The sequence below is a fragment of the Triticum dicoccoides genome, chromosome 6B (assembly GCF_002162155.2).
Source record: "Triticum dicoccoides isolate Atlit2015 ecotype Zavitan chromosome 6B, WEW_v2.0, whole genome shotgun sequence".
In the NCBI taxonomy this organism is placed as follows: Eukaryota; Viridiplantae; Streptophyta; class Magnoliopsida; order Poales; family Poaceae; genus Triticum; species Triticum dicoccoides.
In genome coordinates this window covers 349,830,623-349,858,233 of record NC_041391.1, presented here as the reverse complement: position 1 = coordinate 349,858,233, position 27,611 = coordinate 349,830,623, and positions in this window count along the sequence as shown.

Below are 27,611 nucleotides of genomic sequence, written 5' to 3'. Positions count from 1 at the left end.
GATTCAAGACCTCCTCTCGGAGATGAGCTATCGCCACTTGTATCATCCTTTGTTGGATTTGGACCGTGAATCTCTTTGTGTTCCTTGGATCTAGCACATGTGTGATCATATTCGTGTTGGTTGAGTGTTTCTCTCGTTTTCCCCCGCGATTTCCCTCGTGTTCTTCCGCGCGTTCTTCGTGTTTCTCTGTAGGATCCACTCCAAATGTGAAAGATCGGCCCCTAGGGTTCTGCCTTCCATCATCTTGGTATCATGAGCCACGTTGATCACGTTTTTGGAGCCCCTACCCCGTGTTTTCTAGCTTGATTTTGTTGTTTTCGTCCTAAATCCGAAAATCCCCACCAAAAAATAGCCCCCAAATTTTCTTTTTATTTGTTGGTTTTGATGATGTTTTGTTGATTTTGATCCGTGGATTTGCTTGGTTTCAAGTGGATCTAGCATCTCCCCAATTTTCCCCATCTTTCATCCACGAAATTCGTCAAATTTTGCCACCGAAATCATCCATTTCCGCCCCAAAATCGCGCCCCGATTGGATCTGCGAAGAATCCCGACATGAGCGGTACTACCGCCCCTCCAAGCGGTCCTACCGCTGAGCACCACAAGCGGTACTACCGCCCTCCCAAGCGGTACTACCGCCCCTCCCAGTTTCAGTGTTCCGAGTTTCACCGTTTTGCCCATAACTTCCACATTCGGAGTCTGATTTTTGCGTTCTTTAGCTCGTTGAGTAGCTATTGACATCCCCCATCCATATAGTTAGGTTCCAACACCATTTGACTCCATCAAATTTTCCAAAATTTGGAAAGTTTGACTAGGCCCTCCACCATATCATCCGCATAGCCACCACCGACCATCGCAACCTAAACCATCTTGATCCCCTTAGCATTAGTGATTGCTTGAGTAGTGATTCGAGTCTCCTAAGGTGTTTCGGCTACTTAGGGACAATTGCTTCTTCATCAACCACCACCACCACTTCCACATAGACGTGCCCACCATACATTTCCACAACCCAAACTTAACCCAATTTTGTTTGAGCTTGTTTGAGTTGTAGCTTGTGTCTCCTAAGGTGTTTCGGCTACTTAGGGACCATTGCTTCAACTCCGACATCGTGTATAGCCCATAACTCCACTTCCGCATGGCCAAGTGCAAACCACCACCGCATTCCGCTACCACCATTTGACATTTGTCCTTGAGATTTTGAGTTGTGGTTTTTCCGTTTCCTAGGGTGTTTCGGCTAACTAGGAACGAGTCGACATCGGCAACACTGCCTCTCATCATCGCCAAGGATGGTAACCTCGACGACACCATTGTATATTCGCCTTGCTATTGCATTGTCAACCCCTAGCCCATTTTGCGTTACTTGCCTATCGAGACTAGCCATTTGAGTATTGCCGGCAATGTTACTTGTGCACATTAGTGATCTATACTTCCCATAGCATACATACCATATCCTCGTGGTGCATATATTGGTATCATATCTTGTCTCACAAGTTTGTTCCCGCATATACACAATTGCTATCTTGGTTTGTGCATTTGTGCAAAAGTGGCCATACAAAAAAAAGAATAAGCTCTTAAGCACAGAAAAAGAGAGAGCAACGAAGCTTGTAAGCAAGTGCCATAGCATCATACCACATTGCATATAAGATTGTCATATCCGATCATCTTGGATCATCTTGTGAGAAACACCGGGAACTATACATACATATCATACTTGGGATAGAAATTTATCCATTTTGCATCTCATAGGTTGTGCACAAGTGTTGTATCCGCCTATTGAGCAATCGTGCTAGCATCTCTCTTGAGTTGGGCAACACGAGCGTTTTCCATGGATTCCACATTTTGTGCTCATTCCTTGGTTGCACGACCCCATTTATCTATCCGTGTGTATGTTTTCATGTGCCATATTGTTATTGGTCTACTAGTTTTGCTTGCGAATTTATGAATCTCTTTCAACATTATTGACTCTTGCTAACATTTTGCATCATATATTTTGTGCCACTATCCTCACCAAGCTCCACCATAAGCTTTACTTGTGTAGGTGTGAGAACCAACAAGAATTGGTACCAATTGTGCTATTTCCTTGTTACACATTTGAGTGATCATTGATCCATTTTCAACATCTGTCAAGGTACATTTGGTATAGTTCTTCTCTTTCTCCCACTCATATTTGCTCAAGTCTTGTCATGGATAGGCAAGGCATTTCCTCTCCGGTCTACGACAACAACAATGGCGTGAACAACTACATCTCCAAAGCGTCCATCTTTGATCTACAACGACAAAAGCTAGGCGCGCAATCAAGATTGCGAGAGCGCATTGAGAACATCTCGAACGACATTTGTCACTCCGAAGCAAGGAAAAGGGACTACATCGACAAGAAGCTTTCCGCGCATAAAGAGGAGCAAGATGCAAGGATGGAGGAGATTAGAGCCTTGATTAAGTCTTCTTCCCCTTCATCATCTTCAAGGCGGTGACATTCAAGCCACAAGTCTTCGGAGCGCGAAAAAGATGCAAGTGCAAATCGTCCTCGTCCACATCTACATGGCGACCACAATCGCGTTCGTTATCCACATCGTCATGAAGGGCAAGTCACCTCCAAGCATCATGTGCACGACAACGACGAACGCCAAGGAGCTCAAGCACAACAACGACATCATCATCATGAAGATGCTCCACAAGCACAAATGCACAAGTCCCAACAAGCCCTACTTCACGCCAAGTCGAAGCTTCATGAGCAAAAGAGAAGACCGCGAGACGACCACCACCAAGACGGCGCTACGGATACAACAACCACTTTGGCATCTTCGCCAAGTGCTATCAAGGCATCTTCGCCTTTGGACGTACGGCATCTTCGCCTACTTCCCATGTGTACGCCTACATCGACTTCAACAAGTCCAAGGCGACTACCTACGAGCGAGGGCGACACTTCCATCTTCGGAAGCCACTCAAGGAAGATGGCCGAGCATGGGAAACTCCCTTCGGTCATGCAGACGAGCTATGAGGTGCCACATCATATGGGCCTCCAACACCAAGAGGGTGATAAGATGGTCGAGCAAGGGCCATCCCCTTCGACCACGGCGACGAGCGCGAACCTCTTCTACAACATGAAGACGGCGCCCATATTTGAATCACACTGCGAGTCAAGCTACGCGACCGCGCATGGGGACATTTGCACCTACATCTCTCCGACACCCACATATGTCGAGATGCCCCAAGTGCCATGTGAGGAGAGCCACTACCCCATGAGTGACATGAGTGATTCCACCATACGTGACATTGAGAGCATTTCCTATGAGAGGATGAGTGTGACCACCACTAGCCCCACACATGAAAGCATGCCACACATCCTATGTGAGGTTGAGCGCCATTTGAGTGACTCCACCAACAATACGAGTGGGAGCATCTTTGAGGGAGTGAGTGAGCCACAACACTTAGAGAGTGAGGTAGTTGAGAGGGCACGTGAGGCCACTATGATTTCTAACGACTTAACCTCTACTCCTAGTGAGTTTTGTTCTTTGGTGCTAGGTCTCTTACATGACGACATGCTTAACCCCGACGAGTCCATCCCTCCAATGGGAAAACTGATGGCCATGGTAGACGATGATGCACCCCCACATGGTTCCATCAAGATGACAATGACCATGACTTGGTCTTCAACACCTCACCTACAACACATGAGTGACGCTCCAAAGGTAACATAGGTGATGGTGCTTCTCGTGTCCCACTAGTGGAATCTCTTGACATCGATTGCTCCCATGATGTTGACACACCTATTGCCATGCTTCATGCTAGTGAGACTTCTTCATGTCATGACTTACCAATTTATGATGAATATGATGATGAGCATGTTGAGTTGCCTAGTTGTGATGCTATGCTCCATAGGATATCATGTGAAAATTCTATTGGTCACATCATGTTTGACAATCCATTCAACTTGTCATATGCTATGAGTGAGATCTCCCATATTGCATCATTTCAATCTCAACATAGTAACTATGCATTCCTCGTTAAAATAAATCCCATTTGCAATTATGGCATAGATGACGAGATGATGGTCATTGGCTTTTGTTTTTCATGTGATGATATTGCCATGCTTCCTTTACATGATTTGTGCAATTCATCTACTATGCCATGCCATGATCAGATTGAACCAAATATGTGTTGTTTTGGATGTTGTCAATATTCTCCATGTGATATTTCCATTGATGCTCATGAGGAGACCCCCATAGTGCCCTCATACATGTTTGGAGATTTTGGCCCAGTTCTTTTGCCAGAATCTGGGGATTCTCCCAGAATCCGACCCCTACCCAGCTTCTCCCAGAATCTTTGAGCCCATTTGTTTTAAAATCCTATCTTGTTAGGGTCTAATTAGACAGTATTGTAAAACAAATGGGGCTCAAAGATTCTGGGAGAAGCTAGGTAGGGGTCGGATTCTGGGGGAATCCCCAGATTCTGGCAAAAGAACTAGGCCTTTGATTCATCCGATCATTTGCATGATTTCCATAATTGCATGCACCATATGCATTCCATGATTAACAATGCTCTAGATATTTCTCATGATGCATTACATCCTTTGAGTCTCCATTATGCCATGCATAACAACAAACCTCTCATGATGGATGACATGTTTCTATATCGCGCATCTCATTTATTTGAGCATTGGATATTTTGTGCTTACCGACACATGCACATGCCCATCATGATGGATGATGTGTACATATATCACGCACACACATTTTTTCCTTTGTCTTTGTTTTGTGTAGGTACTCATGTATACTCGTCAACATCTCAATCCCAAGAGTTGACGAAACGAGCTCTTGAGAGCAACGATGACTTGGGATCCCGCAGACTATCTTTACCACCGTTCCCTTTGCGCAAGGACTACGCCATCTCTTCTACTTGGCTCTCACACGACTATGGGCTATTTACCACTTATCACCTTATGTCCATACTATCGTGTTCACTTTGCATGTTATGCCTCTTTACATGATTTTGCCATGCAATTGTGACCCTTGCTTGCATCTACCCATGATTCACCATTATGCTACTTCTATGTGTATTTTCATGCTTGGTGGAGATCCTTGTTGCTATTGCCATGTTTATCATGTGCCCCATGCTATTGATGCTTGTCGTGTTGGGAGAGTCATGATGACACATTGCTATTAACATATGGCTTCTCACCAATACATTCATGCTATTCTTCTCATTTCTTTATTTCATGCTTGTGCTATGTCATGTGAATTATTCTTGCACACTATTTGCACCAATGACATGCTTGCCATGATTCCTCCTAGTATGTTGCATCTTCGCACTACTAGCCTGCTTAACTTGATCACTATGATTGTTTGCTTGGTTGCATCACCCATGTTCCACTACTTCTCGCTTTCTTGGGTTGATGACATATATGTTGATGCCTATCACTTGATTTGTCATGATCATTGCCTCTTGTCTCCATCAGTTGCATCTCTCATATCACCTTGTACTGAGTGCCAACTTGCTATGTTTATTGATCTTGGAGACTTTGACACTTTACTTGTCATGCATGCTTGTTTAATTGAGCCTATTGTATTTGGTTGTTCTCACATCATATGCCTCCATACTATGAAATGCTCCCTTGAAATTTATTATGATGAGCATGATGCATACGCTTGTTGGGTATCTTACCAAACGAATGATAGGTTTTGCACTTCCGCTAACCTCATTTGTTTTTCCGAGTGTTTGTCATGTTCTTTCATTTTGAAGGATTCACAAGGTAGTACCATGACGAGACAACTTGATAATGTGAAGGCGTACACGATGTGCGACACCAACATTTTGGACATTCTCATAAAGGTGAACTCTTTCCCTTTGAGCCATCCTCAAGTACGCATATTGGATGGGTCACTCTTTCATTGTTGTTTCCTTCTTGTTGTCTACATGATACATCTCGCGACGGAGGAGCGACATTGGAGATTAGCTCTATGGACCTTCACATTGAGGAGCGCTCGCACTTACTGGATGCATCTTCGAAACTCCACTCATGCCTCGACATCGAGCTTTGGTACACCAACACCTCCATATTTGTTGATTGTGCTCATACATGTCATGCTCGATGGACATATCATACTCACCACAAGTTTGCACCCTATGCATGGATTGACTCACATTATGCTTGTCTTGTTGCATATATTTCCATGTCATCCATGATATATGAGCTTGTGCATTTCCTTAGCAAATTTGTTGTGATCTACCTTGATGGCATGTTCATACATCATGATCATATTGCCCATTATCAATTGCATGACAACATAATCACATTGAGCACCAATTGCCATGTTCATGCTCTTGATAAACCATCTCTCTATGACATCATTTTGCACAATGGTAGAATTTGCAGCTTTGTGCACCATGCTAATTACCACATGAATGCTTTGCCTATCATTCTAGATCATCTTGTGCTTTGCCATGCCCTATCTTGCCGCGCGGACTCATTCTTACATGATGGACACTTTGTGTGCGCTAACCATTGTATTTCCGAGTGTCGCTTGTGTTTGCTCTTTTTGCATGTCTATCACTCCGGAGACACCTTGGACTACTTGGATTGCGCCATGTCTTCAACTTCGTCCAACTACAAGTCCGTCCACGACAACCGTTTCCATGGTGATGAGGATCACGATCCGAGGTCGGATCTTTCCCAAGGGGGGGGGGAGATGATGCGGAGCATCCCAGGGTCATCCCCATGTACACTCCGACTACTCTCCAAGCCCCAAGAGGACACATGATGAGACCTCGAATATACACCATTGGACACAAGGTGAACTCGCTCCTCTCCGAACCTTCACTTTCTACATGTGAGACATAGCTACTACCTCATGCATGGATCTTGCATATACTCAGGTACAACCAAGATGACCATGGAGAATCCAAGGACCAAGGACAAGCATGGAAGAGGATGAGGAAGAGAACCTGGCCGCTCCAGAACGAGCGGTACTACCGCCCACTCCAAGTGGTACTACCGCTGAGGCCAGAATGTGCGTGACGTCGCGCCTTAGCAATCGCTAAACCGGGCTTGTCATCTATGCCATATGTGCAAATTGATTTTATTTTAATGGCATATGCATAGTCACTATGAAGAGATTGCAAATAAGACATATGGTTGATCTCATGCATAGCATATGACAAGTCAAGGGGATTATCAAACATGATGTGACCTAAATAATTATCACAAGAAATCCAATGTAACATGGCATCACAACTAATAGACTCCACATGTGAATCATCATAATCATCATAAATGGGCAAATCATCACATGGGGAAACCATACTAGCATGAAGCATGGTACTAGGTGGATCAACATCATGCAAGCAATCAATGTCGAGAATGTCCACTAGTGGGACAAGAGCATCACCTTCACCTATGTTACCTTGTTCATTCCACTCAAGTGGTGTAGGTGAGGTGGGAAAGACCAAATGGTGGTCATCTTCATCTTGATGGATCCATGTGGGGGGTGCATCATATTCCACACATGGCCATCATCTTGTCCAAAGGGAGGACAAAGTCGTCGAGGATCGGCGCGTCATCATAAATGGGACCTAGCACCAAATGAGAAGACACAATTGAGGTAGAAGTCAAGTTGTTAGAAATGCAAATGGCCTCACGAGACCTATCAACTATCACACTCTCTCTATGTGGTGATTCACTCACTCCCTCTAAATAGGTGCACTCAAAGTCGCATATGGTGGAGTCACTCATCTCACTCATGTGGTGGAGGTTGTGGCTCTCCTCACATGGGAAGTGGGGCAACTCGTCATATATGGGGCTAGTGGTGAAGTCACTCTCACTCTCAATATGGTGGCAAAAGTCACTCAAGTCATCATACATCACCGTGGTCGAAGGGAAAATCCCATGCTCAACCATCTCGTCATTGTCGCCATGGATGAAGGCCGAAGATGGCACATCATCATTCTCCTTCATGACCGAAGGGGAAATCCCATGCTCGATCATCTCGTCACCGTCGCCGTTGATGAAGGCCGAAGATGGCACATCATCACTCTCGCCTCCAAAGATGGAAGCATTATCCTCGCTCGCCACCTTGTCGCTCGCCTCCAAAGCTTGGTCCTTGAGGGTCTCCGTAGTCGTACTCGTCACCGCACCGTCTTGAAAAAGAGTCGTGGTAGACTCGACACCATCAATGCCACAAAGAGGGGTGGTGGTGAAGTCGAACTTGGGAGCATCGTCTTGGAGCTCGTCGGGCTTGGACATCTTGGTGGTACTATCCTCATGCTCGTTCTCATGGAGCTTGGTCGCCGCGAAGTTTGCTTGGGGTGGAGAAGCCTTGGCCTTCATGAGTTCTTGTTCTGCCTTGAGAGCACCAATGTAGTAGTCGCCGATGGACTTGTAGTTCTCGAGGAAGATAGTCTTGGAGATGTCGTTGTGCAATCCCATCATGAAGTGGAACTTCATCGAAATGGGTTCGTCCACGCCGGCTCATCGCAAGGCAATCTTCATCTCCTTGAAGTAGTCATCGATGGACTTGAATCCTTGGATGGTGTTCTCCAATTGGCGTTGACGTTATTCTGTGTAGGTTGGAGGCACGAACTCTCGCCGCAAAGCTCTCTTCGTGTTGGGCCAACTCATGTCATAGTACTCCGAAGGTGTGTGAAGCCACCATGTCGAGGCGTAGTCGTGGAAGTTTCTTGTGGCGCACTTCACTTGATCTTCGGGAGGAACTTGATGTAGCCTGAGGTAGTCGTCCATTAAACGCTCCCACTTGAGATACTCCTCGGGTTCTTGAGTCCCATAGAAAGGAATCGCATGGTCGATGTCGAGGTCGTAGTAGCTCGATGAAGTCGCGGACTTGAGCTTGGGGAGCTTCTCTTGAGTGTAGCCTTGAGGTTCTTGTTGACGAAGATGCCGTATGTCCGTAGGCGAAGATGCCTTGAAGTCGCTTGGAGAAGATGCCAAGGGAGCTGATGAAGTCGTCGAGCGGTTGTTGGTGTTGAGCTCTTGACCTTCACGTTCTTGTTGGTGATGGTGTCGATGCCGATGTGATCTTGCCAGAGATGGTAGCTCGGAAGGATGTGCTCTTGAGCATCTTCTCGAAGACGAGGAAGATCGCTTGTAGGACTTGATGAGAGCTTTGATCTCCTCCATTTTAGCTTGCATCTTGGCGTCGGAGTTGTTGTTCATGGCATCGAACTCGTCGTTGTTGTTGTAGCCCGAAGGTGAAATGCCTTGCCTATCCATCACAAGACTCGAGTAGAGGTGAGTAGGAAATGAGATAAACAATACCAAGTTACCTTTTCCCAAAGTTGAGGATGTCTCTCGTTTCACTCAATGTGAAATGAAAGAATAGTGGAATTGGTACCGGACTTGTTCACTCACACCTATCAAGTAAAGCTTATGGTAGAGCTCGGTGAGGATAGTGGCACAAAAATTTTATGCAAAATGTTAGCAAGAGTCAATAATGTTGAAAGAGATTCACAAATTCGCAAGTGAAACAAGTAGACCAATAGCAATGAATGGCACACGGAAACACACACACGGATAGATAAATGGGGTCGTGCAACCAAGGAATGAGCACAAAATGTGGAATCCGCAGAAAACGCTCGTGTTGCACAACTCAAGAGAGACACTAGCACGATTGCTCAATAGGTGGATAAGACACTTGTGCACAACCTATAAGATGAAAAATGGATAAACTTTCTATCCCAAGTATGCTATATATGTATGGTTCTCGGTGTTTCTCACACAATGATCCAAGATGATCAAGTATGATACCATATGATATCTTTTGATGCTATGGCTATTGCTTACAAGCTCTTTGCTCTCTTTCTTTTGCTTAAAAGCTTTATTTCTTTTTTTTTGTATGGCCACTTTGGCACAATCCGCAAACCAAGATAGCAATTGTATATATGCGGGAACAAGCTTGTGACACAAGAGATGATATGATGATACCAATATGAAACGGTATGTATGCTATGGGAAGTATGATCACTAATGTGCACAAGTCACGTTGACGACAATACTCAAATGGCTAGTCTCGATAGGCAAGTAACGCAAAATGGGCTAAGGGTTATCAATGCAATTGCAAGGGTAATATACAATGGTGTCGTCGAGGTTACCGTCCTTGGTGATGATGAGAGGCGGTGTTCTTGATGTCGAGCCGTTCCTAGTTAGCCGAAACACCCTAGGAAACGGAAAAACCGCAAACTCAAAAGCTCCAAAGGCAAATGTCAAATGGTGGTAGCGGAAAATGGTGGTGGTTTGCACTTGGCAATGCGGAAGTGGAATGATGGCTATACACGTGTCCGAGTTGAAGTTGACGTCCCTAAGTAGCCGAAACACCTTAGCAGACACAAGCCACAACTCAAACAAAATTGGGTTAAGTTGGGGTGGAAATGTATGGTGGGCACGTCTATGCGGAAGTGGTGGTGGTGGTTGATGAGGAAGTAATCATCCCTAAGTAGCCAAAACACCTTAGGAGACTTGAATCACTACTCAAACAACCTCAAATGCTATGGTGTACAAAATGGGTTAGGTTGCGGAAGTCGATGGTGGTAATGCGGATGATATGGTGGAGGGCCAAGGCAAACTTGCCAAATTTCCAAAACTTTGATGGAGTCAAATGGTGATGGTGGTATTTTTGTGGGATGGGGGATGTCAATAGCTTCAAAACGAGCTAAAGAACGTCAAAATCGAACTCCGGATGAATTAGTTATGGTCAAAACGGTGAAACACGGAAGGCTGAAATGCCAAGGACCGGATATCCTTGGTAGGGGCCGGATTTCCGGGGGTGTATGTCCAGAACCGTGCAGATTTGGTGCTCCAGGGCCCGGATGTCCGGCTTGGGGCCCGGATGTCTGGCCTGAGGCCCGAATGTCCGGCCCGACGATTCCAGATCTCGTTTGGGGGCGGAAATTGATGATTTCGGGGGCAAAATTTGATGGATTTCATGGATGGAAGGTGGGGAAACTTGGGGGAAAGCTAGATCCACTTGAAACCAAGCAAATCCACGGATCAAAATGAACAAAACATCATCAAACCAACAAATCACAAAAAAAAATTGGGGCTATTTTTGGTGGGGATTTTCGGATTTTAGGACGAAATCAAGCAAAAGAAGGCTAGAAAACGGTGGGAGGGACTCCAAATACGTGATAAACGTGGCTCATGATACCATATGATGCGGGGCTAACCCGTTGTAGGCCGATCTTTCACGATTGGAGTGGGATCCCTCGAAGAACACGATGAACACGGGGAAGAACGGGGAGAAATCACAAGGGGAAACACTCAAGAACAAGTCCAATCACACATCCACTAGACTATCAAACACACAAGATCACAAGGTACATGAACAACAAAGGGAAAGATACAAGGTAAGGTTCATCTCCAAGAGGAGGTCTTGATGATATCCTAGACGGATCTTCCCACGAGGGGGTCTTGATGATATCCCGCGGGATCTTCTCCTAGATGGAGGTCTTCGCCTCCAATGGAGTAGTGGTCTCTCTCTCTCAAGAGTAGAGATAGGTAGGAGCAAAGCTCACATACAAATGAGCTATCACTTTGCTAACCCTAACTAGGAGGAGGGGGAGGAGTATATATAGTCTTAGCCACGAAGGGGTAAGTGGGGAAGGGATACATGGGCCTTTGGCCCGACTCTGCGCGCAGGCAGACGCCGGATGTCCGGGCTGGGGGCCAGATGCTCGGGCGTTCGCGGGAGGCCGGATGTCCGGGGCATGGGCCGGATGTCCGGGCTGGTGAGGTCGGCTTCGGTGCTCTCTGGATAGGGGCGCCGGATTTCCGGGGGAGAGCGCCGTATGTCCGGTGGTTGCCGAGACGCCGGATGTCCGGGCACACGGGCTGGATGTACGGCCGCTGATGCCTTGGCCTTCTATTGGTGCAGTTCGTGGGCGACTGCACAGGCGCCGGATGTCCGGCCTCTGGCCGGGATGTCCAGCCCCTGTAGCTTCAGCAGCTCCGTCTTCTTCCGTCGTCGTTTCGAGGCTTCCCTCGCGGATGGTGTAGTTGTTCCTTGGCGCTTGCACTCCTCATCGACATCCGTGAAGCTCCGACAATACCTGTGCATGGACACGGGAGAAGTGTCAAGTAGTATACCATCCTCGAAGGGGTCAAGTGAACACGTGTACAGGAGAAGATTCACATTTATGTATGAGAAGTAGAGGTCGCACGTGTCACTTGCCAATCGGACTCTTGACATGGTGATGACCGTAGGATGCTCCGCATCATCATATATCATGGATGACATGGTAATACAAGATGCAACAAGGCAATCATAATGTGAGTCAATCCATGCATAGGGTGCAAACTTGCGGTGAGTATGATATGTCCATCGAGCATGACATGTATGAGCACAATCAACAAATATGGATGTGTGAGTGCAATGTGTCAAAGGAGTGTTGATGTACCAATGTTCAATGTCGTGGCAAGAGTGGAAGTCCAAAGGTGCATCCAAGTCCAAGCGCTCCTCAATGTAAAGGCCCGTAGAGCCAATCTCCAATGTCGCTCCTCCATCCAATAGATGTAACATGTAGACAACAAGAATGAAACAACAATGAAAGAGTGACCCATCCAATATGCGTATTTGAGGATGGCTCAAAGAGAAGGAGTTCACCTTATGAATGTTCTGGAAGATGTTGGAGTTGCACATCATGTATGCCTTCACATAACCAATATGTCTCATGACGGTAATGCCTTGTGAATCCTTCAAAACGAAAGAACATGACAAACACTCGGAAAAACAAATGAGGTTAGCGGAAGTGCAAAACCTATCATTCATGTGGTAAGATACCCAACAAGTGTATGCATCATGCTCATCATAAGAAAGTACAAGGGAGCATTTCAAAGTATGGAGGCATATGATGTAAGAACATCCAAATACAAGAGGCTCAATCAAACAAGCATGCATCACAAGTAAAGTGTCAAAGTCTCCAATATCAATAAGCATAGTATGGTTGCACTCAATACAAGTGGATATGAGAGAGGCAACTAATGGACACAAGAGAAAATGATCAAGATATATCATGTGAGAGGCATGAGCATATATGTCATCAACCCAAGAAAGCAAGTAATAGTGGAACATGGGTGATGCAACATAGCAAGCAATCATAGCGATCAAGTCAAGCAAGCTAGTAGTGTGAATATGCGACATACTAGGAGGAATCATGGCAAGCATGTCATTGGTGCAAATAGTGGGCATGAATAATGCACATGACATATCACAAGCATGAAAGCAAGATATGAGAAAAATGTCATCAATGTATTGGCGAGAGGTCATATGTAAATATCTATGGGACATCATGACTCTCCCAACACAACAAGCAGCAATAGCATGGGGCACATGATAAACATGGCAAAAGCAACAAGGATCTCCACCAAGCATGCAAAGAGTATCATAATGGTCAATCATGGATAGATGCAAGCAAGGGTCACAATTGCATGGCAAAGGCATAGAAGCAAGCATAACATGCAAAGTGAACACAATAGTATGGGCATAAGGTGACAAGTGGTAAATAGCCCATAGCCGTATGAGAGCCAAGTAGAAGAGATGCGTGTAGTCCTTGCGCGAAGGGAACGGTGCTAAGGATAGTCCACGGGATCCCAAAGCGTCATTGCTCTCAAGAGCTAGTTTCGTCAACTCTTGGGATTGAGAGGTTGACGAGTATACATGAGTACCTACACAAAACAAAGACAAAGGGAAAATTGTGTGTGCATGGTATATGTACACATCATCCATCATGATGCGCACATGCATGTGTCGGTTAGCACAAAATATCCAATGCTCAAATAAATGAGATGCGCGATATAGAAACATGTCATCCATCATGATGGGTTTGTTGTTATGTATGGCATAATGGAGACTCAAAGGTTGTAATGCATCATGAGAAATATCTAGAGCATTGTTATTCATGGAATGCATAAGGTGTACACTATCATGGGAATCATGCAAAGTATGAAATGCATCAAGATCTCCTAATATGTATGAGGAAACTATGGGGGTCTCCTCATAAGCATGAGTAGCAACATCACATGGAGAATATTGACAACATCCAAAACAATGCATATTCGAAACAATGTGATCATGGCATGTCATAGTAGAGGAATTGCGCAAATCATGTGAAGGAAGCATGGCAATATCATCACATGAAAAGCAAAAGCCAATGACCATCATCTCGTCATCTATGCCATAAGTGCATATGGGATTTATTTTAATAGGGCATGCATAGTTACTATGTTGATATTGAAATGATACAATATGGGAGATCTCACTCATAGCATATGACAAGCTTAAAGGATTATCAAACATGACGCGACCAATAGAATTTTCACATGCTATCCTATGGAGCATAGCATCACAACTAGGCAACTCAACATGCTCATCATCATATTCATCATAAATAGGTAAGTCAAGGCGTGAATAAGTTTCACTAGCATGAAGCATGGTAATAGATGGGTCAACATCATGGGAGCAATCGATGTCAAGATGGTCCACTAGTGAGACAAGAGAAGTACCATCACCTATGTTACCTTTGGTGCGTCGCTCATGTGTTGTAGGTGAGGTGTTGAAGATCCACTCATTGTCATCTTCATCTTGATGGAACCATGTGGGGGGTGCATCATCGTCCACCATGGCCATCGGGTTTCCCATTGGAGGGATGGACTCGTCGAGGGTAGGCATGCCATCATGTAGGAGACCTAGCACCAAAGAAGAAAACACACTAGGAGTAGAGGTTAAGTCATTAGAAATCATAGTGGCCCCACATGCCGTGTCAACTATCTCACTCACTAAGTGTTGTGGCTCACTCACTCCCTCAAGGGTGCTCTCACTCATATGGTTGCTGGAGTCACTCAAATGGCGCTCAACCTCACATAGGATTTGTGGCATGGTCTCATGTGTGGGACTAGTGGTGGTCACACTCATCCTCTCATAGGAAATGTTATCAATGTCACGTATGGTGGAGTCACTCATGTCACTCATGTGGTGGTGGCTCTCCTCACATGGCACTTGGGGCATCTCAACATATGTGGGTGTCGGAGAGATGTTGGCGCAAATGTCTCCATGTGCGGTCGTGTAGCTTGACTCGGAGTATGGGTCCAATATGGGCGCCGTCTTCATGTTGTTGAAGACGTTTGCTCTCGTCGCCGTGGTCGAAGGGGATGGCCCTTGCTCGACATTCTTGTCACCGTCTTGGTGTGGGAGGCCCATATGATGTGGCACCTCGTAGCTCGTCTCCATGACCGAAGGGAGTTTCCCATGCTCGGCCATCTTCCTTGAGGGGCTTCCGAAGATGGAAGTGTCGCCCTCGCTCGTAGGTAGTCGCCTTGTACTTGATGAAGTCGTTGTAGGCATACTCGTGGGAAGTAGGCGAAGATGCCGTACGTCCAAAGGCGAAGATGCCTTCATAGCACTTGGCGAAGATGCCAAAGTGGTGGTGGTAGTCGTAGCACCGTCTTGGTGGTGGTCGTCTCGCGGTCTTCTTTTGTGCTCATGAAGCGTCGACTTGGCGTGAAGTAGGGCTTGTTGGGGCTTGTGCATTTGCGCTTGTGGAGCATCTTCATGATGATGATGTCATTTTCGCGCTTGAGCTCGTAGTCGTTCGTCGTCGTCGTGCACATGATGCTTGGAGGTGACTTGCCCTTCATGACGATGTGGATCACGAACGTGTTGGTGGTCGCCATGTAGATGTGCATGAGGACGATTTGCACTTGCACCTTTTTCGCGCTCCGAAGACTTGTGGCTTGAATGTCGCCGCCTTGTAGATGACTGTCACGAGCGGTTTTTCAATAAAATGCTTATTGAGAAAATCGATCTTTTGATCCCAGTGTAGGAAAAGTCATCCTCACTGCTAGACAAATACTTGATAAACAGAGGACCAGTAGCATTAAATATATTTCAGGGTTGAGCTGAGGCTGCTCAACAAATTATTACAAACTCGCCAATATCTTACATAAGGGCGGTTATAACACAGGGGTGTGGTGACATGCTACTAGCTCGAGATAAAAGGTGGTGGATAACTTGACTGCTAACTGGCAGCTCATCAAGCGTCAAGGTGAGGCTCGATGTATTTATTTCTGGGGTGGCGGAAGCGGATATAATACAGTGACCAAATGCAGGATCGCACGGGACTGACTGGGACTCCTTTAGGCGTCGGACTCGCTATCGAACTCTTCATCCATGAGATTGCCTTCATCAACATCTGGCCAAATCAACAAGCCAGGTGAGTACTTTGAAAGTACTCGCAAGACAGTTCGGACAAAATATATAATAAATGTATGCATGAATGCGTCATGAACAAAAATAATGATGCTCATTCCAAAAATAATATTCTTGCACGACTTGGAAGTAAAACAAATAACTGAAAACCGAGAGGGTGTCTGGAGCGACGCCTCGAAAGGTAAACAATTAAAGCTCATGCCGCAGTCGGGCGTCTAAGCGACACCACATAAAGGGCTTATAAAAGAAATGCCACAGTCGGGCGTCTTAGCGACACCACATAAAGGGCTTATAAAAGAAATGCCATAGTCGGGCGTCTTAGCGACACCACATAAAGGGCTTATAAAAGAAATGCCACAGTCGGGCGTCTCAGCGACACCACATAAAGGGATTATAAAAGAAATGCCACAGTCGGACGTCTGAGCGACATTGCAGAAAGGGCTTGCAAAAGAAATGCCACAGTCGGACGTCTGAGTGACATCACAGAAAGGGCTTGCAAAAGAAATGCCACAGTCAGACGTCTGAGCGACATCACAGAAAGGGCTTGCAAAAGAAATGCCATAGTCGAACGTCTGAGTGACATCACAGAAAGGGCTTATATCAAAAGAAATGCCACAGTCGGACGTCTGAGCGACATCACAGAAAGGGTTATATCAAAATTAAATAACAAGTATGCCACAGTCGGACGTCTGAGCGACGTCACAGAAAGGGCTTATATCAAATGTAAATAACAAGTATGCCACAGTCAGACGTCTGAGCGACGTCACAGAAAGGGCTTATATCAAAAGTAAATAACGGGTTAGTCCATTCACAAGAATAAACTTTTAACCGGATTTACACACATGTAGTCCACCGGAGTTTTGTCACTGAGGCTAATATCTGACAAGATAAGATGAATACAGTACTTGGATAAGTACAAGATGATTTAAAGAATTGTGACTCTGCAGAGTTTGTACTAACTGACCGCAGCCAACGGATTTCTGTAGTCACGAAGGACTAGTTCCGTTTGTGGTATTTCGGTAGAAACTCATTTAACCAGTACACACCCATTTCACCTCACGATGCCAGGAATCACCCTAGACAACGTCCAAGAAAAACTTTGAGACGGGGAGGTCACAACCTCGAATAGCATGGGATCAAATTTCTATACGCACGCTCTAAGGGGTGCCCCCCTCTCGGTCCCAACCGGAAACACCCATGCCCCCTGACCGGATGACGGGCTTTAATCCAGGGCCATGGAACCCTCATCCCGGCCTCTCTATTTGGTGTGTACCAAGAAAACGGTTTGCAACTTACTAAGCCATATTCCTTGCGGAAAACATGTGGCAGTACATGAATGGATGGGAATGTGATTTGATTCACGATGATACTGAAGTCAAATAGAATGGCGTAAGACTGGCATGCCACAACACTGCCATCTTACCCATCCTCATGCCATCACATGGCCATGCAAATATGTATCCAACAACATATGGCTTTCCGAAACTTACTCTCCACTTTTGCGCATGTAATATAACATTCAAAGAAATGTTCATAAACATGCCATGAAACTCCTAAATGCAAACGTGCAACAAACACTCATCATATCAAGAGTTCAAACATGCTTGCCTGGTTCGGAGTAGTCGGAGTCTAACTGGGTGAAGTTCGCGGCTCCGTCACCTCCTCCGGTATCTACGGCATAAGAAAATACGCATGTAACGTAAATACCGCGAGGTGCACAAAAAGTAATCCAAATAATTTTCAAATAAACTTGATAAAAAACTAGACAAAATTTTAAAGAGAACAGAAAAAGAATCAAACAAAAATACTATTTTGTTTAAAAGATATTAGGGTTTTGATCCAAGGACCCATCTGTAATGAAACAGAAAACTCTCAGGGGCCTAAGCAGAAAAGTCCCTGAAATGATTCAGTTTGGAAAGCGTATTTTGCCAGAATACGCTTTCAGAAAACGGTTCAAAAAAACAACAGAGAGGCTGACTGGCGGGTCCCACCCGTCAGGTTTGAATATTCAAAAGAGGCGGCAGCGCTCGATGGTGCCCGAGAGCCGCGGTGGTCGCCGGCGGCGATCCACGGTGAGGCAGGGGGATCGGGGGTTACCTCCGTGTTCAGTGCACCTTTCCGCGTCGGTGGGTGGTGGTAGAGGTTGCCGGCGAGCACTGTGTCGACGGCGGCCCTTGCTCCGGCGGACAGTGGTTCGGGTGGTCGTGGGCCTCGTCGGAGAGTGCTGCGGAGGACAAATTGAGTAGGGGGTTAGACCTCTGGTAGCTTGAGGGGATTGCAGACGAGGTTTGGGTGCCGGGGACGGCCTCACCGGAGTTAATCGAGGTGGAGGCCGAGGCGGAACGGGGCGGCCGGAGTCGGGGGAGGAGACCTCCTCGAGGTCCTCCTAGAGGCTTGGCATGGTGTTGGTGAGGTGCAGTGGTGGTGCGTGCACGAGAGCGAGCTCGGGGCTCCTTTTTATAGGCGATCCGAGGCGGTGGCCGTGAACGGAGTTCTCCGGCGATGGTTACGGCGGCGCAGCAATTTGTCGGGGAGTTTTAGGCAGTTGATCATTGACTGGAGGTCCACGGGCTCCGTTTAGCATCTAACCTAGGTTGGATCGGGCGTGCTGGCTGGTTTCGGCAGAACAGGGCAGCGCGGGCCCGTCGACGGCAGAGGGCGCGCCCTATGCTTGCCGGGCCACGGCGACGGTGCTGTGGGGATGCGCTGGCATGCATGAGCCACACGGAGGGCTTGTGAGCAAAGGGCGGCGCAGAACGGCGTAACGGGCCGAAGCAGGCTCCGTTCGGCCGCCACGGGTGGCTCTGCCGCCGCGGAAGACGCCGGCGCAGGCGGCCAGGGTGCTGCCGACGCCAGGAACCAGCCAAGTGCGCGTGTGGCACTCTGGACAGGGAGGAGGGGCTGTGCGCAACGCGCCAGGCGCACTGTCGACGCGTGACTGAACTCTGACAAAGAAAACGACACTGAATCTCTCTGATCTTCTGAATCTCTCTGAAAGTGCAAAGAAACAGTGCAGGTCAGGTGTTCGACAGAATGATTTTGGTATGTGGGAGTTTCTCCTTGAGCTGATTTTTGGTGGGGTGGCCTCTCATTGCATCTAGGGGTTTTGGCTGAATTTTGGTGGAATTTTTGGAGAAGAGGAGATATGAATTTCACCAAATTTGACAAATCTGGTCCAAACTTGCAGAGGATGAATTTTGAAAATTTTGAAAAGAAGAAGAGTGGATCTTGATGGTTCTAGGTTGTGGGTCCTAAGGACTATCCAGAGGAGTTGATTTGAGACCAAAGCTCAAAGGAATTAAGGTACTTGCTTTGCAAATTACCTAGGCTCAAAATAAAGGACAGAATTGTTTTGGGAAAAGAAATAAATGGAATAAAATCCAAAAATGGATTTTATTAGTTGGGACAGAATGTTTGGGTTGTTCCAAAGTGCAAGGAGGGGTTTTGGGAGAATTTTACCATAGGAGGCATGGTAAAATCAAGAATGGATCAAAACCAAATAAAAGCCCCAAACCAAAAAGGTTTTCTTTTTTAGAAGAAACTAAATCCAAGAAAAGATTTTGAGAGAGAAAACTCAGATGAGAGGTTTTTAAGAAGGGTTTAAATGACCTTCTTTAAACCAAGCAAGGCTCTCTCTGAAAACAAAAACCACAAAAATTTTGGAGTGTCACAGCACCTACCCCCTTAGGAAAAATCTCGTCCTCGAGATTTCAGCTAATCCTTAAACAGGTGTGGGTTCTCTGTCAGAAGAAAATCCTCTCTCTCCCAAGTTTCTTCATTCTCGGTGTGATTGCTCGAGTGAACTCTGAAAAACTTGATGGTTTTCTGTCGGGTCCTCCTCTCAGACTCTTCTAATATTTTTATTGGGTGCTCCCGATAGGTGAGGTCTGGTTGCACGTCAATATTTTCATGTGATACTTGCTTCTCTGGATTGCTCACGTACTTTCTCAACTGCGAGATGTGGAACACGTTGTGGATATTGGACAAATCCCTGGGTAGGTCTAGCTGGTAGGCTATCGTGCCTCTTCGGGCCACTATACGGAATGGTCCGATGAATCTTGGTGCTAGCTTTCCCTTAATCCTGATTCGCTGCAGACCCCTCATAGGAGAAACTCTTAGGTATACAACTTCTCCGGGTTCAAAACTGATTTCCCGATGCTTCCGATCGTAATAACTCTTTTGCCGACATTGAGCTGTCTTGAGTCGATCTCTAATTGTTTTAACTTTCTCCTTAGCCTCCTTGAGCATATCTGGGCCGAAGATATGGCTGTCTCCGGTCTCTGACCAATTTAGCGGGGTAGGACATCTTCTCCCATACAGAGCTTCAAGGGGTGCCATTTGCAAGCCGGCTTGATAACTATTGTATGCGAACTCTGCATATGTCAAACTGATGTAGGGTGGAACCCTAGAGCATCGATCTTTCACGTTTGGAGGGGATCCTACGGGAGAACACGAAGAACGCGCGGAAATCACAAAGGGGAACACGGAGAAAACGAGAGAGAAACACTAAACCGACATAGAATCAATCACACGAGTGCTAGATCATCACACACATAAGGTAGCACAAGGTTCAAGATCAACAAAGGAAAGGATACAACGGAACCGTTCTTCTCCAAGAGAAGGCCTTGATGTTCTTCCCTAGAAAGGGGTCTTGAATCCGCTTGGGGATCTTCTCCGAAGAGGCCGTGAACTCCGAGGAGAAGTATCCAAGTGGATGAGCAAAGGCTCTCACACAAAATGAGCTAATCCAATGCTAAACCTAGAAAGAGGAAGGGGAAGGAGTATATATAGTCTAGGGGGGCGAAGAGGTACATGGGCTTCGGCCCTTCACTGTTCACACACAGGCAGAGCTGGATGTCCGGGCGTCGGGCCGGATGTCCGGGGCTTCCGTAGGCGCCGGATGTCCGGGCCGAAACGCCGGATGTCCGGGATGGAGGTTCAGGTTTCTGTGGTTCCTGGTGCGAGGCGCCGGATTTCCGGGGCGTTGGCCGGATTTCCAGGCTGAGGCCGGATGTCCGGGCTGGACGCCGGATGTCCGGGCCCTGGAGACTTGGCAGATTTGGCTGTTGCTGATGGAGAAGCTCCAGGGGCCAGATGTCCGGGGCCTGGGCCGGATGTCCGGGGCCTTGGCCGGATGTCCGGGGCCTGGAAGGTGATTTTGTCCATTTCAGCTGGTTCTCTTCATCCGCGGAGTGGGCAACTTGTCCGTCTTCACGTGCATCCTTGGGAGGTTCTTCTTGACACCTAATCATGCATAGTATATCGGACTTAGGTAGTAGCCATGTCTCAAGAGGATCATATGGGATATCACTTAGGAGAGAAGTCACCTCGGTTTCGAGAGCTCTAGCACGTGCTCTAGTCATGGGTCCTCTTGAGGCTTGGTGAGACGATGGTAGGTCCATGGGGATGACCAAGGGATGCTCCGCATCATCTCCCCCCCCCCTTGTGAAAGATCCAACCTCGGATCGAAATCCTCATCACCATGGTACGGGGAGAGATCGGAGACGTTGAAGATGTCGCTCACGTTGTACTTGTCGCGTGGGAGGTCGATCTTGTAAGCGTTGTTGTTGTAGCGTGCAAGCACCTTGAAGGGTACGTCGGCTCGAGGGAGAAGCTTGGACTTGTGTTCATTGGGGAAGCGGTCCTTGCGAAGGTGTAGCCACACTAGGTCTCCAATGTTGAATATCATGTGTAGCTTGTTGATGTTGAGCTTGGACGCTAGTCGTTGTACTTGGCGCTCGATGGTGTGCCTTGTATCTTCATGCATCTTCTTGATGTAGCTTGCTCGTGCCCTCGCATCCATGTTGGTGCGCTCTTGTAGAGGGAGAGGTAGAATGTCCAATGGGGACAACGGGTTGAAGCCGTAGACGACCTCGAAGGGGGACTTGCCGTAGTCGAATGCCTTGCACGGTTGTAGGCGTACTCGGCGATGAGTAGACACGCCTCCTACTCCTTGATGTTCCTCTTGATCAACACGCGAAGTAGAGTGGATAGTGTCTGGTTCGTCACCTCCGTTTGGCCGTCGGTTTGAGGATGGTATGCGGATGAGAACAAGAGCTTGATTCCGAGCTTGGCGCATAGAGTCTTCCAAAAGTAGCTCAAGAACTTGACGTCGCGGTCGGAGACGATTGTCTTTGGTACTCCATGGAGGCGCAAGATTTCCCTACAAAAGAGATTTGCAATATGTGAAGCATCGTCTATCTTGTTGCAAGGAATGAAATGTGCCATCTTAGAAAATCGGTCCACAATGACAAACACGGAATCCTTTCCATTTTGAGTTCTAGGCAAACCAAGTACAAAATCCATACTAATGTCTTCCCATGGTTGAAAGGAATAGGGAGAGGCATGTCAAGACCATGAGATTGAGCTTTAGACTTAGCTTTGCGACATGTAGAGCATCGGGTGGTGAAGCGTGAGACGTCGCGGAACATCTTGGGCCAAAAGTAGTTCTTGGAGAGCATGGCGAAAGTCTTGTCGCGTCCAAAGTGTCCCATGAGTCCACCTCCATGAGCCTCTTGCAAAAGTAGCAAATGAAGAGAAGACTCGGGAATGCATAGTTTGTTAGCTCTCATAAGATAACCATCCTTAATGTAATATTGTTCCCAAGATGTATGCGTCAAACATTTAGCATAATGAGGTGCAAAAGATGGATCGTTAGCATACAAGTCTTTTATGTGCTCAAAGCCGATAACATTCAACTCAAGTTTAGTGACAAGCGTGCATATGCGTGAAAGTGCATCGGCAACTACATTTTCCTTACCCTTAATGTACTTGATCACATATGGGAAAGATTCAATAAATTCACTCCATTTGGCATGTCACTTGTTCAACTTAGTTTGACCTTTTAAGTACTTAAGCGTTTCATGATCGGTATGGATGACAAACTCATGAGGTCTAAGATAATGTTCCCAAACATGTAGTACACGTACTAAAGCATACAATTCTTTGTCATATGTGGGATAGTTAAGTTGAGCACCGGAGAGTTTTTCACTAAAATATGCAATGGCTCGTTTTTCTTGCAATAAAACTCCGCCAATTCCGGTACCACTTGCATCACAATGAACCTCAAAAGTTTTGTCAAAGTTAGGCAAAGCAAGAACCGGAGCATGAGTAAGCAAAGACTTGAGCTCATCAAAAGCGGTTGATTGCAAAGTTCCCCAAACAAAAGGAGTATTCTTCTTACTCAAAGCATGCAAAGGGGCGTCAATAGTTCTAAAGTTTTTGACAAAGCGACGATAAAAACCTGTAAGACCAAGGAAACTTCGCACTTGTTGTAAATTGGTGGGTTGGGGCCAAGTTTTAATTGCTTCAATTTTAGTTTCATCTACATGGACACCCTTGGAAGAAACAACGAAACCCAAGAAAACCACTTTGTCAACACCAAATGTGCACTTTTTCATGTTGGCATAAAGACTTTCCTTGCGAAGAGTTTGTAAAACAGCCCTAACATGATCAAGATGCTCTTTCATGGTTTTGCTAAACACAAGGATATCATCAAAGTAAACCACAACTAAGACTCCAATGTACGGTCTAAGCACATGATGCATAAGACGCACGAAAGTTTCGGGTGCTTCCGACAAACCCATAGGCATGACTAACCACTCATATAAGCCAAATTTGGTTTTGAAAGCGGTTTTCCATTCATCACCTTCTTGAATGCAAATTTGATAATAGCCACTTTTAAGGTCAATTTTGGAGAAAAAGTTGGCTCCGCTAAGTTCATCAAGCATATCATCTAATCGAGGATGGGGTGCCTATAACAAACGGTAATGGCGTTGATGGGTCTACAATTGGAACACAAGCGAAATTTGCCATCGGGTTTAGGTACAAGTATAACGGGAACGACACATGGGCTTAAGCTTTCACGTACATGACCGTTGTCGATGAGTTGTTGTACTTGTCATTGAATCTCCTTGGTTTCTTCGGGATTGACACGGTATGGGGCTTTGTTTGGAAGTGGCGCTCCGGGGATGAGGTCGATTCGATGCTCAATGCCTCGTAGTGGAGGTAGACCCGGAGGTAGCTCATCGGGGAAGACATCTTTGAATTCCTGCAAAAGAGATTGAAACACTAAAGGTAAGTCGTGAGAGGTGTTAGTTGTTGGCTCTCCATCTTTGCACACAAGGACGAAGTGCATCACACTCGATGGGTTCTCACACACTTCTCTTATCTCACTTTTGGTGGCAAATAGGATGAGGTTTTTCTCTCTAGGCGAAGAGGCGCTCATATTTGGCTTGTGGCTCTCACTCACTTTTGGGTTAGTCACTTTCTCACTCTTCTCTCCATGGTGGGTGGCTTGCTTGTCGGCTATCACTTGGCTTGGAGACATAGGTCGTAGCACATATTCTTTTCCTTTCATCTTGAAGCTATAGTGGTTGGTACGCCCGTTGTGGAAGACACCACGGTCGAATTGCCATGGTCGACCAAGAAGGAGGTGGCAAACGGTCATTGGGACCACATCACACTCCAAAGTGTCCTCATATGCACCGATTTTGAAGGATACTTGGACCGTATGCTCAACTCGTATAGTGTCAGAGTCACTTAGCCATTGAACCTTGTAGGGGTGCGGGTGCTTCTTCTTGACCAATTGGAGCTTGGAGCATAGTTCTTTGCTTGCCAAGTTGTGGCAACTACCTCCATCGATGATGACCTTGACGGATCGTCCATTGATGCTGGCCTTTGTGTGGAAGATGTGGCATCGTTGGTCTTCTTCTTGTTGATGTTGAAGAGTCAAGACCTTGGAGACAACAAGAGCGGGGCTCGAATCCTCATCACAAAAGACTTGATCATCTTCATCCTCGTTCACTCGCTGGTGCATGGCCACTTGCTCAAGGGCTTCCATCTCCTCTTCACTCATGGAGTCATATGTGCCATCTTCGTTGAGGATCATGGTGCGCTTGTTCATGCATTGATAGGACTTGTGGCCTCGGCCACCGCAAGTGAAACACTTGAATGAACTTGTCTTGACGGTCTCATCGGTTGGAGTAGAAGATGAAGCACGCGGCTTGAAGTTGCTTGTAGTAGGTGGAAGACGACTTGAACTTGAGGAAGTTTTCTTGTAACTTGACTTGTCGTCGTTGCTTGGAGAAGGCTTGGTTGATGTAGATGTTGGAGGAGTCGATGAAGCTTGGATGTTGGAGAAGCCGTAGGTCTTGGATAAGTACTTGGCATATTTGAAGTCATCTTGCACTTGACGTTCCGCCTTTGTAGCTTGATGCACGAGCTCAATGAGGTTAGAATAGGGTTGGAAGTCGGCAATCTTCTTGATGGGATGATTGAGACCATTCAAGAAACGTGCCATTGTTTGCTCATCATCTTCCGTGACATTGGCTCGAATCATGGCAATCTCCATTTCCTTGTAGTATTCTTCAACACTCTTTGTTCCTTGCTTGAGGAGTTGTAGCTTCTTCAAGAGATCACGGTTGTAGTAGGTTGGCACAAAACATGCTCGCATGACATCCTTCATTTGAGCCCAAGTGGTGATTGGAGGTTCACCTCTTGCTTGACGGCGCTCAAGGACTTGTTCCCACCATATGAGAACATAGTCTTGGAACTCTAGTGATGCCATTGCGATCTTCTTATCTTCCTCATAATTGTGCAAACGGAAAATTTTGTCGACCTTCAATGCCCATGAGAGGTACTCTTCGGGATCGTTGCTTCCATTGAACTTGGGCATTGTGAATTTGAGCTTGCCATAGCGTTGCTCTTCATTGTGTTGTTGGCGATGGTGATGATGACGCCCTTAACGTGGAGGGTAATCATCCTCATGTTGCTCTTGGCGTGGAGGAAGTCCATGGTCGACTTGTTCTTGTTGAGGTTGAAGTTGAGGTAGAGCTTGACGAGCTTGTGGAGGAGCTTGTGGAGCTTGACGTTCTTGTGGAGGAGCTTGTGGAGCTTGTCTTTGCACACGCGGATGGTAGTTCCTCTCTTGGATTTCTTCTCGAAGAGCTTCCTCTTGATTGCGCCGTTCGCGATTGCGGTTGGCAATGGCTCGACTTGATTCTCGAAGGGCACGTTCCTCCTCAAGAGCTTGTGCTTCTCGTTGTTGTTGTTGAAGACGTTGAGCCTTGTCGTCTTGTTGCACTTGGTGTAGATGTGCTCGTTCTTGTTCTTCTTGGCAACGAAGACGTTTTCGTTCTTGAGCTTGAGCAAACGCTACTTGGTTTGATTGAGGGCGAGGTACTTGCTCATCGACTTGCTCTTGTGAATGCTTGTCGTGTAGCGGGTTGCGAGATGCATGACGGTCTTGACGCGCGGCTCGTCGAAGAGTGTTCGATGATGGTGTACTTGAGTCGGAGAAGGTGTCATCGGAGTGTCGACTCGAGCGGCTCCGTCTTGAGTATGACGATGTAGAATGAGGCCGGTTCACCAACAAGGCGCGGATCTCGTCCATTCTTGCATCGTTCTCTTGCTTGTGGGTGTCGAGCTTGTTGTTGAAGTAGTCTTTTGTACGTTGCTCGGAGAGTCGCAAGTCGGTGGCGAGGTTGTCGATGCGGTCACTCATAGCTTGTTGCTCTTGGTGTAACGCCCTTTGAGCACCAAAGAGGTGGCTCTTTGTGACGAATGATGACATGTCGTCATCTTGCTCAATGAAGAGTGGGTTGGTAGAAGTACTTGGCCTATCCATCCTTTCAAGCAAAATGTGAGTGGTAGAAGGAGAAGAACTAATACCAATGTACCTTTGACCGATGTTGAAAATGAATCAAGTTCACCCAAATGCGGACAATGAAATAGCACTTTTGGTACCAATTCTTGTCGGTTCTCACACCTACACAAGTAAAAGCTTTTGGTGGAGCTTGGTTAGGATGGTGTCACAAAATTTGATGCAATTGAAAGCGAGATTCAATAATGTTGGAAAAGATTCACAAATTTCCAAATGCAACAAGTAGACCAAGCTAGTATTGGTACACGGAAACACACACACAAATAGATAAATGGGATTGTGCAATCCAAAAGTGAGCCAAAATGTGGAAACCACGAAAATGCTCTTGTTGCACAATACTAGAGAGACGCTAGCACGATTGCACAATAGGCGGATACGCAAACTTGTGCACAACCTACCAAGCAAAAATGCAACTATCTCTATCCCAAGTATGCTATATGTATGGTATTTCGGTGTAATGATCGAAGATGATCCAATATGACAATCTTAATGTATTATCATGCTATGGTTCTTGCTCATAAGCTCTTTGCTTATCTTTCCTCTTTGCTTAAAAGCTTGGGTGGCTCTTTCACTTTTGAGCTCTTTTCTCATGCAATACTTCACGAACCAAGATAGCAATTGTGTATGCGAATGACAACTTTGTGACACACAAGTGGATCCCAAGATATGCACCACTATGGTATGGTATGTATGCTATGGAGTATGATCCCTAATGTGCACAAGTCACGTTTCCGGCAATACTC